Here is a 10,829-nt window from a genome sequence, read left to right as displayed (position 1 = left end):
TTTGATGCTGTTGATAAACAGTGTTAACCTCCCCCCATGTCCTCCTTGGTTTTTCATGACACTGCTTTTCTGCATCTGGTTGCTCTTTTTCAGTCTCCTTTGCTGGATGATCATTTATGTCTCACCTTCAAATGTGGTTTTTACTCTCTGTTTTGGGTCTTATTATTTCCTTTCTATATCCTCTCTGTTGATCATTTCATTAACTCTCATGGGTTCAACCCTCATCTCCATTAAACTGCAATCTCTCTCCTGAGCTCCAGTATTGCATTACCAGATGACTTTTGGACTGAACATTCTGCAGGTAATCAAATGCAATGTGTCCAAAATAGAGCTCATTATCTTTCTTCCAAAACCCTCTCCTCTTCTTATGTTCCCTGCTTCTGTTGAGGCAACTACCATTCTTTTAGCTACAACAGGTTCACAATCTTGGAGTCATCCCCTACTCATCCCATCAAATCAGTTACCAAGTCTTATTGATTCTACATCTACAATTTCCCTCCTCTCATACAGCCATTAGCTCAGTTTAATCACTCACCATCTCTCACTTAGACTATTGTAATGCTCTCCTAATTGGTCTTCCTCTCTCCAATCTCTCCCCTATCCAATTTGTTCTCCACACTGTTGCCAAAATGATACTCATTCCTAAAGCATAGGTTTGACCATGTCACCTCCCTACTCAAGGAGACCACAAAAAGTCTCACAAGTGCCTTAGTCAGCAAATAATTTTCTTAGTTGTGAGTGGAAAGAGATGACAGCCAAAGGCAATAGAGGCTAAAATACAAACTCATATGTAAAATCTTCAGAAGGATTATGACTAATATTACCTCATGAAGCAGATAGAAGTAGTGGAAGACAAAATCAATTTAAAGAAATCTTGGCAATATACCCCAAAGAGATCAAAGAAAGAGGAAAAGGACTCATATGTACCATATATATATAATATATAATCTCTTTTTATACATATGTATTATATATAATATATATAAATATTCTCTTTATATATAAATATATATGTTTATATATATAAAATCTCTTTTTGTATATATATAATCTCTTTCTGTAGAACTGGAAGAAAAGAAGATACCCATCAATTGGAGAATGGCCAAATAAATTATAATATATGAATATAAGGAAATACTATCAAGCTATACAAGAAATAATGATGAGGAAGCCTTTACAGAAATCTGAGAAGATTTGTATGAACTGATGCAGTGTGAAGTGAGTAGAATCAGGAGAACTAGTTGTACAGTAACAAGATAAAAAATAAATGACTCTAACAGTTTCTAATCAATGCAATGACTATGCATGTTACTGCCCATATTTATTATAAAGACTTTCTTTTTCTTTTCCATTGGGGATAGGGAGGGATAGATAAAATTTATTTCATTAATAAAAAATAAATTTTAATTTAAAAAATAAGGATTGGCAACATACTCCAAAGTCAGTCAGTCAAAAAGCATTAAAAAATGACTACTACTACATACAATGCACTGGAGATACAAAGAAAGGCAAAAGACAAGGAAGCTCCCAAGAGGAGACAACATGCAAACAAAAATGTATGAACAAATGATACACAAGGTAAATAGGAAATAATCAACAGAAGGAAGGCACTGGAATTAAGAGAGACTGGGAAAGAGATCAAAGAAAGAAGAAAAGGATCCATATGTACAAAAATGTTCATAGCAGCTCTTTTCATAGCCAAAAACCTGGAAACTAAGGAAGTCTCCACCAGTTGGTGAATGACTAAACATTGTGTCATAAGGATGTAACAGAATAGTCTTACTATAAAGATGATAAAAATTACAGTTTCAGAGGAAATTGGGAAGTTATATATGAACTGAGGCAGAGCAAAGTGAGCAAAACTAGCAGAAAATATATACAATGACAAAAATATTATACAATGATAATACAATGATAAACTACAATTCTAGAAGAGAAGATGAAACCTACTCACCTCCTGTCAAGAGAGGTAAATAAGACATACATATATGGAGATTTGTTTTGCTAGATTATGCATATTTGTTTTTAAGTTTTTATTTGACTGTTCAATTGGAGGAGGAGAAGTGGGGGGGCAGATAAGAAAGATGTCAAATAAACAAATAGACAGATTAATTGTTTTTTAAAAAGAAAGTTTGATAAAAACTAAAAGGAATAAAGTCATCCAAGGGTAACTTAAGGATTAAAAATGGAAGGATGTCAGCAAATAGAATAAAAATGGAAAAAGTCTACAAAAAATTTTATGACAATTTTGTTTTTTCTAACCACACTTGAACTCTAAATATTGTAATCCTAAATATGAGTATAGAAAAGGTGAAAATAAAACACTGAAGAGCATAAAGATAGGAAAAGAAGTCTGATTTGATCAAAGGGTGTCAGAATTAAAGGTGAAACAATTGTTAAAGCATTAAAGAATTGATACACAAGGTATCTGAAAGCAAGTAATGTTCAAAAGACATCGAAAAAATTTTAGACTTTACTAGTACTTAAAAGGGGAGACAAAGAGACGTTGACAACTACTGACATATGCCTATTTTACAAACTATATAAAATTTCTTGGGAGAATCATCTTCACATACATTGAAGAAATCCTCAGTGTAAATATTAGAAGAGAACAGGTAGAATTTCACAAAATCTCTTCCAGAGTGGGACCCCTTAGCCATCACAAAACTGACTGAAAGATAGAGTGAATACAGGATCCCATTATGCTTATTTATTGATTATTTAAAAAGCATTTGATAAGGTAAAGCAAAATGCTTCCTTAAAAGTTCTGTTCCATTAATCAATTGATAAATACTTAAAGAATATGAACAGGCAGTTTTCAGGAAAAACCAAAGCTATCTATAGTCATGTGAAAAAATGTTCTAAATAACTTTAGATTAGAGAAATGCAAATTTAAATAATTCTAGGTAACACCCTATGCCTATCAGATTGGTTAATATGATAATAAAGGAAAATGATAAACGCTGGAGGAGATGTGGAAAAATAGGGACACTGTTGATGGAGTTGTGAACTGGTCCAAGCATTTTGAAAAACAATTTGAAATGATATCCAAAGGGTTATAAAACTGTGCATATTCTTGTTCCCAGCAGTACTACCCACTAGATCTGTATTCCAAAGAGATCAAAGAAAAGGGGAAAGTTATAAAAGTATAAAAATGTTAATAGAAGCTTTTTTTGTGGTGGCAAAGAATAGGAACTTGAGGGGATGCCCATTAATCAGGGAATAGTTGAACAAGTTGTGGTATATGATTGTGATTTCAGATATGATACGTGATTTCAGAAAAACCTGGGAAGACTTATATGAACTGATGCAAAGTAAAGTGAGTAGAGCCAGGAGAACATTGTGCATAGTAACAGCAATAAAAGACCTGGCTACTCTGATCAACACAATGATTCAAGACAATTCCAGAAGACTTATGGTGAAAAATGTTATCTACCTCCACAGAGTGAACTGATGTACTCAGTGCAGATTGAAGTATATGTTTTTCTCTTTAGTTATGCTTCTTTCTTTTTATTGATTTTTTTGCAACATGGCTAGTATAGAAATATGTTCTGCATGATTTCGCATGTATAAGATAGCATATTGCTTACCTTATTAATTTGTGGAGGGAAGGAGAGAATTTGGAAACAAAAAATTTCTCAAAAACTGTTTAAAATTAATTTTTTTAAAAGAAAAAGAGTACTGTTCCAGCAAAGTGGCTTCTATCCATCAAAGTTATTCAAGATTCTTTAAAGGAAGTAAGAACATAAATGTTATTGTTTAAAGACTCTGATAAGAAACAACAGGAAAAGCATGAAATAGGGTAATGTATGCTTGTCAAAGTAGTGTGCTCATGTAATGGAGGAAATCCATTGTAGAGGTCATGTTGAAGAGGAATTACCTTTGCATAGTGAAGTACTCCAGACTCTCCTGTTTGTGGTTGATTGTTCTGATTGCAATAAGTCCCAGAAAATTGAAAATCCTCCTGATTCTGCCAACATATAGGTAATAGTGGATATAGTGGATACACGCCATAAATAAGCAGAAAGATTCCAGTAGCTTCTTAAATGAAGTAGCTATTGTTTTGTGTATTTTAGAAGAACCGTTTAGAACAAAAAAGAAATTTCATGTTTCTCTGATGTTGCTAATAAGAGCAAACATCATGTTACTGGTCCAAGTGTAAATACTGTATTTCAATCCTCCCTGTACTCTATTTTTCTCTTCATCAAGGGGTTCTTAATTTAGGGTATGGAAATTTTTTAAATATATATTTTTGATAATTTATTGTTAATATAACTGGTTTCTTTTGTAATCATATTTATTTTATGCATTTAAAAATGTAATTCTGAGAAGAGGTCTATTGGCTTCATAAGACTACCAAAGGGATCCATGTCACAAAAAAAAAAGATTGACAACCACTGTACATTCACTACTTCCTGCCTTGACTTCATGCTTACCACTGTAATGATAAGACCCAGAACTAGATCTCCAGCCCCCATCTCACGCTGGACTTATAGTGTCATTTTTCTAGTTGCTACAAGAACCTTTACCACAAACTCATAAAGTCTAAAACCAAAACCAAACCCATCACTTTCTTCCCTATCCCTCAGTCCCCCAAAATAACTGGTTCCATTTTCTAACTTCCCTTTTCTGACAATGTCACTGCCCTTCTTTTCTTCCACTAGCACTGAATAATCTTTGATTTTTCCCTCCTCTGTTGTTCCTCATATCCAAGCAGCTACCACATTCTTTCAATTTTAAAATATCTTTCACATTCTTCTCCATTTTCACTCCAATGTCTTCATCTTTAGGGATACAAGGTGGACAAACATCTCAAAACCGATAGTTGGGCATTTAATTGATAGAAACACAATTTTGTATGCTTATGTTTGCTTACCTCATAATCAAGCTTGAATAAACACATACATATACACACACAGAGTTGTGTATAGATAAACATTAAAATCAATAGGGAAATGGGAAGGAACAGAAGAGAAATGATTTAAAGGGGGGTAAGAAAAAGGGAGAGATTAGTAACAAAACAAATTCCAACTTTGGAGGATGAAGATAGGACTAAAAAGAAAAAAAAATAAAGGGTAAAAACCTATAAACAGGCTCTAGGGGAGGAGTAGTAGAGTGGAAATAGCCCTCTTACTAGTGTTGAGCACTCTCTATCTCTTACTACATTCTTCTTTGTAAATGGAGGGACTAGAGGCAAAGAGAAAAAAAAGTATAAGAGTTAGAATAGATAAAATATATAAATTCACCATTATAAGTTATATAAATTTATAAACTATAAACATAAGATAAATTAGGGGCAGCTAGGTGACACAGTGCACAGAGCACTGGAGTCAGGAAGACCTGAGTTCAGATCTGGTCTCACATACTTGACTTGACAATTACTAGCAGTGTGACCTTGGGCAAGTCACTTAACCTCAGTTGTCTTGCCTTCCCCCCCTCCAAAAACAAAACAAAACAAAATATAAATGGAATTAATTCACCTACAAAATGAAAGAGGACTGCAAAATGGATTGGGTAGCAGAATCCAATAAGAAACACAAATGAAATTTAATAATTAATAGAGCTAAAATGAGGAAATAAAGTGAAATTTATTATGCTTTTTGAACTCAGAAAAGCAGAGGTTGCAACAATAACTTCAGACAAAGGTACACTAAAAATAGACACAAGTAAAAGAGATCAACAAGGAAACTACATTATATTTGAAGGCACTATAGATAATAAATTAATTCCAATATAGATGCATAGAAATAACATAAATATTTAAAGAAAATATTAATTTGAAGAGGAAAATAGAAAGTAAAACCATAATAGTGACCCCAATGAACCTCTTTCAGACTTAGACAAATTTAACAAATAGAAAATCAAGAAGGAAGGTAAGGACCTGAATGGAAATCTAGAAAAATTAGATATAATAAATACCTGGTAGCTACTGAATAGAAGTAGAAAGGAGTATGCATATTTTTCAGCTATGCATGGCACCTTTACAAAAACTGAGCATGTGTTAGGACATAAACCTCACAAATATTTTGAAAAGCAAAAATATTAAACATATCCTTTGCTGGACATAATGCAATAAAAGTTATATATGATAGAAGACCTTTGAAGGAAAGGTTAAATTAAATGGAGAATATTTCACTTAATCCTAAAGAATTGCTCGATCAAAGAACAAATCATAGAAACAATAGATAAGATAACCAAAGAGGATTACAACAATAAGACAATATGCCAAAACTTTCAAGATGCACCCAAAGTGGCCCTAAAGAGAAATTTTATATTACTTATAACCTTCAGCAACAACAACAAGAGCAGAATAATGGATTAGGCATGCAACTTAAAAAAATAGAAAAGCAAAACATAAAATAAACCTCAACAAGCATGACCAAGCAAATTTTAAATTGAAGAAGAAATTAAAAATTTCAAAGCAAAAAGAGCATTGAACTGATCAAATAAAACTAGCATCTTTTAAAAATATATAAAACCAATTTTTAAAATCTAATAAAATAGATAATTCACTAATATTTTAAAGAAAAAGCAGAAGATTAAATTATATCAAAGCAAAAACATCTCAACAAATACAGATGAAATAAAGGAAATTATCAGAAATTATTTTTCTCAATTATATGCCACCAAAATAGATAACATAAATGAATGGAGGAATATGTGCAAAATATAAAATACCCAGATCAAGAAATAATTTTAGTACCCAATTTCAGAAAAAGAAATTGAACAAGCCATAAATGAATTCTCAAAGGAAAAAAAGATAGGAAATAACTTTTTCAACTCTGGATTAGTATAGAACTTGTGATTAAACAAGGGGTAGACAGGATGGATCACAGAAGATAAAATGGACAATTTTGATTCAAAACATTGTGAAGTTTCTGCATAAACAAAATCAATGCACTTAATATCAGAAGGGAAATAGGTAACTGGGGGAAAATCCTTTATAGAAAGTTTCTTCAATAAAGGTTTCCTATCCAAGATATATAAGGATTGATTCAAATATATAAACAGAAAAACAAAAACAAGCAGTTCTCAAGGGAAGAAATTCGAGAAACCAACAGTCATATAAAATGCTCCAAACAAATAACAATTAGGGAAATACAAATTAAAGCAACTCTGATGTTTCACCTCACTCCTATCAGATTGACAAAGAAGATTTAAACAAGGCTGCAGGAAGACAAACACACTGAAGCACTGTTGGTGAATCTGTGAATTAGTCATCCTCTATGGAAAGCAATTTGGAGGGCCGTTATCCAATCAGTAGGATCTAGGTATAGGAGATAGCTACCAGGTGCTTCTCATTACTCACAATGTGTCAGTCCTTTCCTTCCTTCCTCACCCTTCTCCAGCTCCACTGGAAGCTCTCAGCCCTCCTTCCCATATTCTGAAGATGGAATTGTCCACCAGACAAAAATGCATGTGAATGAAGTGGGATATAATGACAACCATGGATGATAAATTACTGATAAGTTAAAACAGCAATGATGATGAAAACAGTGAGAGAAGAGATAAGAATAAAGACACTATATTAGATGATTCTGTTTTTGGAGAAGCCGAACTGTTCAGGCACAGAACTATAGTTAGCACATGTCTAGAAAGTGTCATCAATGACAAGCACAGATTTAAAAAACTGGAGACAGAGCAGAAAGACTAGTATGGAGAAATGGAAAGGTTCTTCAAGAACTTTTCTATGACTTGTGTATCATTTGAATGCAGATGACAAAAAGAAATAAACAACTCCAAGAAAAAAAATCAGTGGAAATTTGTCTTTTAAACAGTACTACATGATGAATGGCAGGCATGGGGATGAAGAGTTTTTACAAAACAGGAAGCAGAAAATGAAAACGATGAGGCAGTGACTCTACAGAGAGCACTAGTTCAGGCAGGTTGAAATCACTAGCAATGAACCTTGGACATAGTTGATAGCTAACAAAGAATGGAAACTCACATGCGTCACAATTCACATTTATGAAAATCGCAGTCATGGGGTGAAAACAATGAATCTATCTTGCTGCTGAGTGTACTTTGGTTAAATTCTGCAGAGTGAAGAGCTTCCTCATTGGGGCCAGATCCTGCTTGACCAAGGATGTTTTTCTTGCTTTATTGTATTGCTCTACAATGAGGAGAATTAATTGCTATTTTTGCTACAAAGAAGATTTTTTTCATGGTGTACTTTGAAATATTTTTTTTTAAGAGAGTAGTTTAGCCTCAGAAAAAGACATGGTAATGTTGGCATCAGTCCATAACTCAACTGTTTGCTATAGTCAGGATAGTGATCTGGAAATTGATTTTCATGATAGAGAAGGGGTCTGGAAGGTTAGGGTCAAATAATTAATGGCATTAGGCTTGTCTTTATGAACTCTGGTTTTTATCATATTCTTTGTGAATGCTGTTATCATAAGCAAAATTAATAGTTCTTAGCATGTCTTAGATTAAATCAATAAAGTGGTTAATCACTGTGGGGGAAAAGTGAATTGTCATAGTTACTAAGCTGTACATGCCTTTTGATCACCTTTAGGTCTACACTTCAAAAAGATCATAGAAAGAGAGAAAAGAATCAGAAATGTTTATTACAGCTATATTTGGGGGGACAAAAATGTAGAAACTAAGTGGATATTCATCAGTTGGGGAATTGAGGAACAAAACATGGTATCCATCTGTATAGAATGTTACTGCACCATAAGAAATGATGAGTAGGATGGTTTAGGGAAATATAGGAAGATTTGTATAGATTGATGCTGAATATGATAAGCAAAACCAGGAGTTATTTATATAATAACTGAAAAAATAGCAACTTTGAAAAATGTAGGAAATTTGCTCAACAAAATAACTGATCACAACTCCAAAAGACTGATGATGAAATATACTAACTACCTTCTTAACGACAGATGATGGTCTCTGGGTATAGAATGCAATACACACTTTTAGACATGGCTAATGTATGGATTTGCTTTGCTTATCTATGCATATTTGTTATGCAAGAGTCTGGGTTTTCATTCCCCCCCCCCCCCTCCATTTGGGTAGGGCTGTTAGAGCAATTAAAAATAATACTGTCAAAAATAAGAGAATAAAGCAAAGAAGATCATTAAGCATTTTTAAAATACTGCAGCAAATAGAAGGAAGGTTAGAAGACAATACAGATGAGCATTAATTACAATTTGAATGTAACCTTGAATGTATTATATATTGAAAATGAAAAAAACTTTCTGTATTATCTTTTTCTCATTATTCTTCTAGATTTATGTAAATTTTTATCTTTGCTCTAATAAATTCGTAGTCTGACTATACACAGACAGCTAATTCAGGAATGGCTCCTACATGAATCAAAGTCATTTCTTATCATAATATAATCAATTTCATTTTTTTGTGAAGTTATCCATCACTGTCACATTCAGCACCTAAAATTCTTTTCTCAAAGAAAGTATTCATGATATCTGTCTGTGACTTTTGTATAGCATACAAATCTTTAGAATCTCTCATTCTTCATTTCTGATCCATATTTTTCAGAATATCTTCACTTTGCATTTAAGTCATCAAGTATTAAGGTATATGATGGGATTTAATGGATTAAAATATAAGCTGGGATCTAAAATTCCTTGTTGATGAAAAGTCCAAATTCAAGGATCAGGAAATAGGCTAGTGTAATGGTGAGCAAAGTGGGATTTTTTGTTGTTTTTCTGGATTGAGTTTTAGTCACTCAAATGCCTTTGATTGAGTTTTCTTTGATTAATGAAGAGACTTTGACTGGCAACAGTATATACATACACACACACACACACACACACACACACACACACACACATACACATATATATTGTATTGCTTGGAGGGAGAAGAGAGAGTAGAGAGAGAAGCAGAGCTGAGAGAGAGAAGTGAGAGTGAGCGAGCTGGGGCAACTTGCTTGTGAGGGTGCCTCAAAGAAAGAATGTTTGCAATGTCAGCACTCCCCCTCTTGATCTGTATTGATTTCTCAAGACAGAAGTCCTATCTGTCGGTTTGTGTTAATTTCTCACACAAAACTCCCGTCTGTTGGTCTGTGTCAATTTCTCAGACAGAAGTCCTGTCTGTTGGTCTGTGCTAATTTCTCAGACAGAAGCCCTGTCTGGTCTTTATGAGTGAGCTAAAGAGTGGAGGTCCATTCATAGGAAGAAGACTTAGTGTAAGCCCTTTTTAAGAGCTGTTAAAGTGAATTGAGGTGATGATATTGGTGATGTATATATTGTCATAACCCTGTTAAGCTTTGTTTTCCTAGAAACAGAAGCTGCAGGCAGGAGCCCCTGGATCCTGCTGTCAGGCAGAAGCAGGAAGAGCTTGGAGTGGAACAGTCCCCATGAACTGAGACAAGGGGCAAGAGCAGAGAGCTGCTTGCATGTGAACCCAGGCAAGAACTGGGAGTGGTTGACCCACAGAGGAGGAGCCATCAGGTTTGGAAGTCAGTCTCCAGTCAAGATGTGAGAAGACTTTACTTGGGCACTGTGTATTGATTAAGGAGACTATTCTTACAGTGACTCAGGGGTGGATGGTGTGGTATTTTCTGCTGTCCTTTAAGGATGTGTCATGCTAGGGAAGACCCTGGCCTGGGACCCCCTGACTTTGGACATGAATTGATATATTCTATGAGCTATATGACATATTGAGTGTTATGAGATTCATATATGTATTAGATGACATGTTTTGCTTAAGGATGTTGCTATGAATGTTATGCTTTACTTTATTAAACAATGTTTAGTTTATTGATGAATAAATAGACAATTTATTATACTATGTGATTAGACCCTTAAAATTATTCACAGCAGCAGTCCTCAGGTGTGTTGCCATGATTGGCATTA

Source organism: Notamacropus eugenii, chromosome 4 (assembly GCF_028372415.1).
Source record: "Notamacropus eugenii isolate mMacEug1 chromosome 4, mMacEug1.pri_v2, whole genome shotgun sequence".
NCBI lineage: Eukaryota > Metazoa > Chordata > Mammalia > Diprotodontia > Macropodidae > Notamacropus > Notamacropus eugenii.
The sequence above is the reverse complement of the archived record's forward strand: the minus strand, read 5'-3'. Positions refer to the sequence as shown.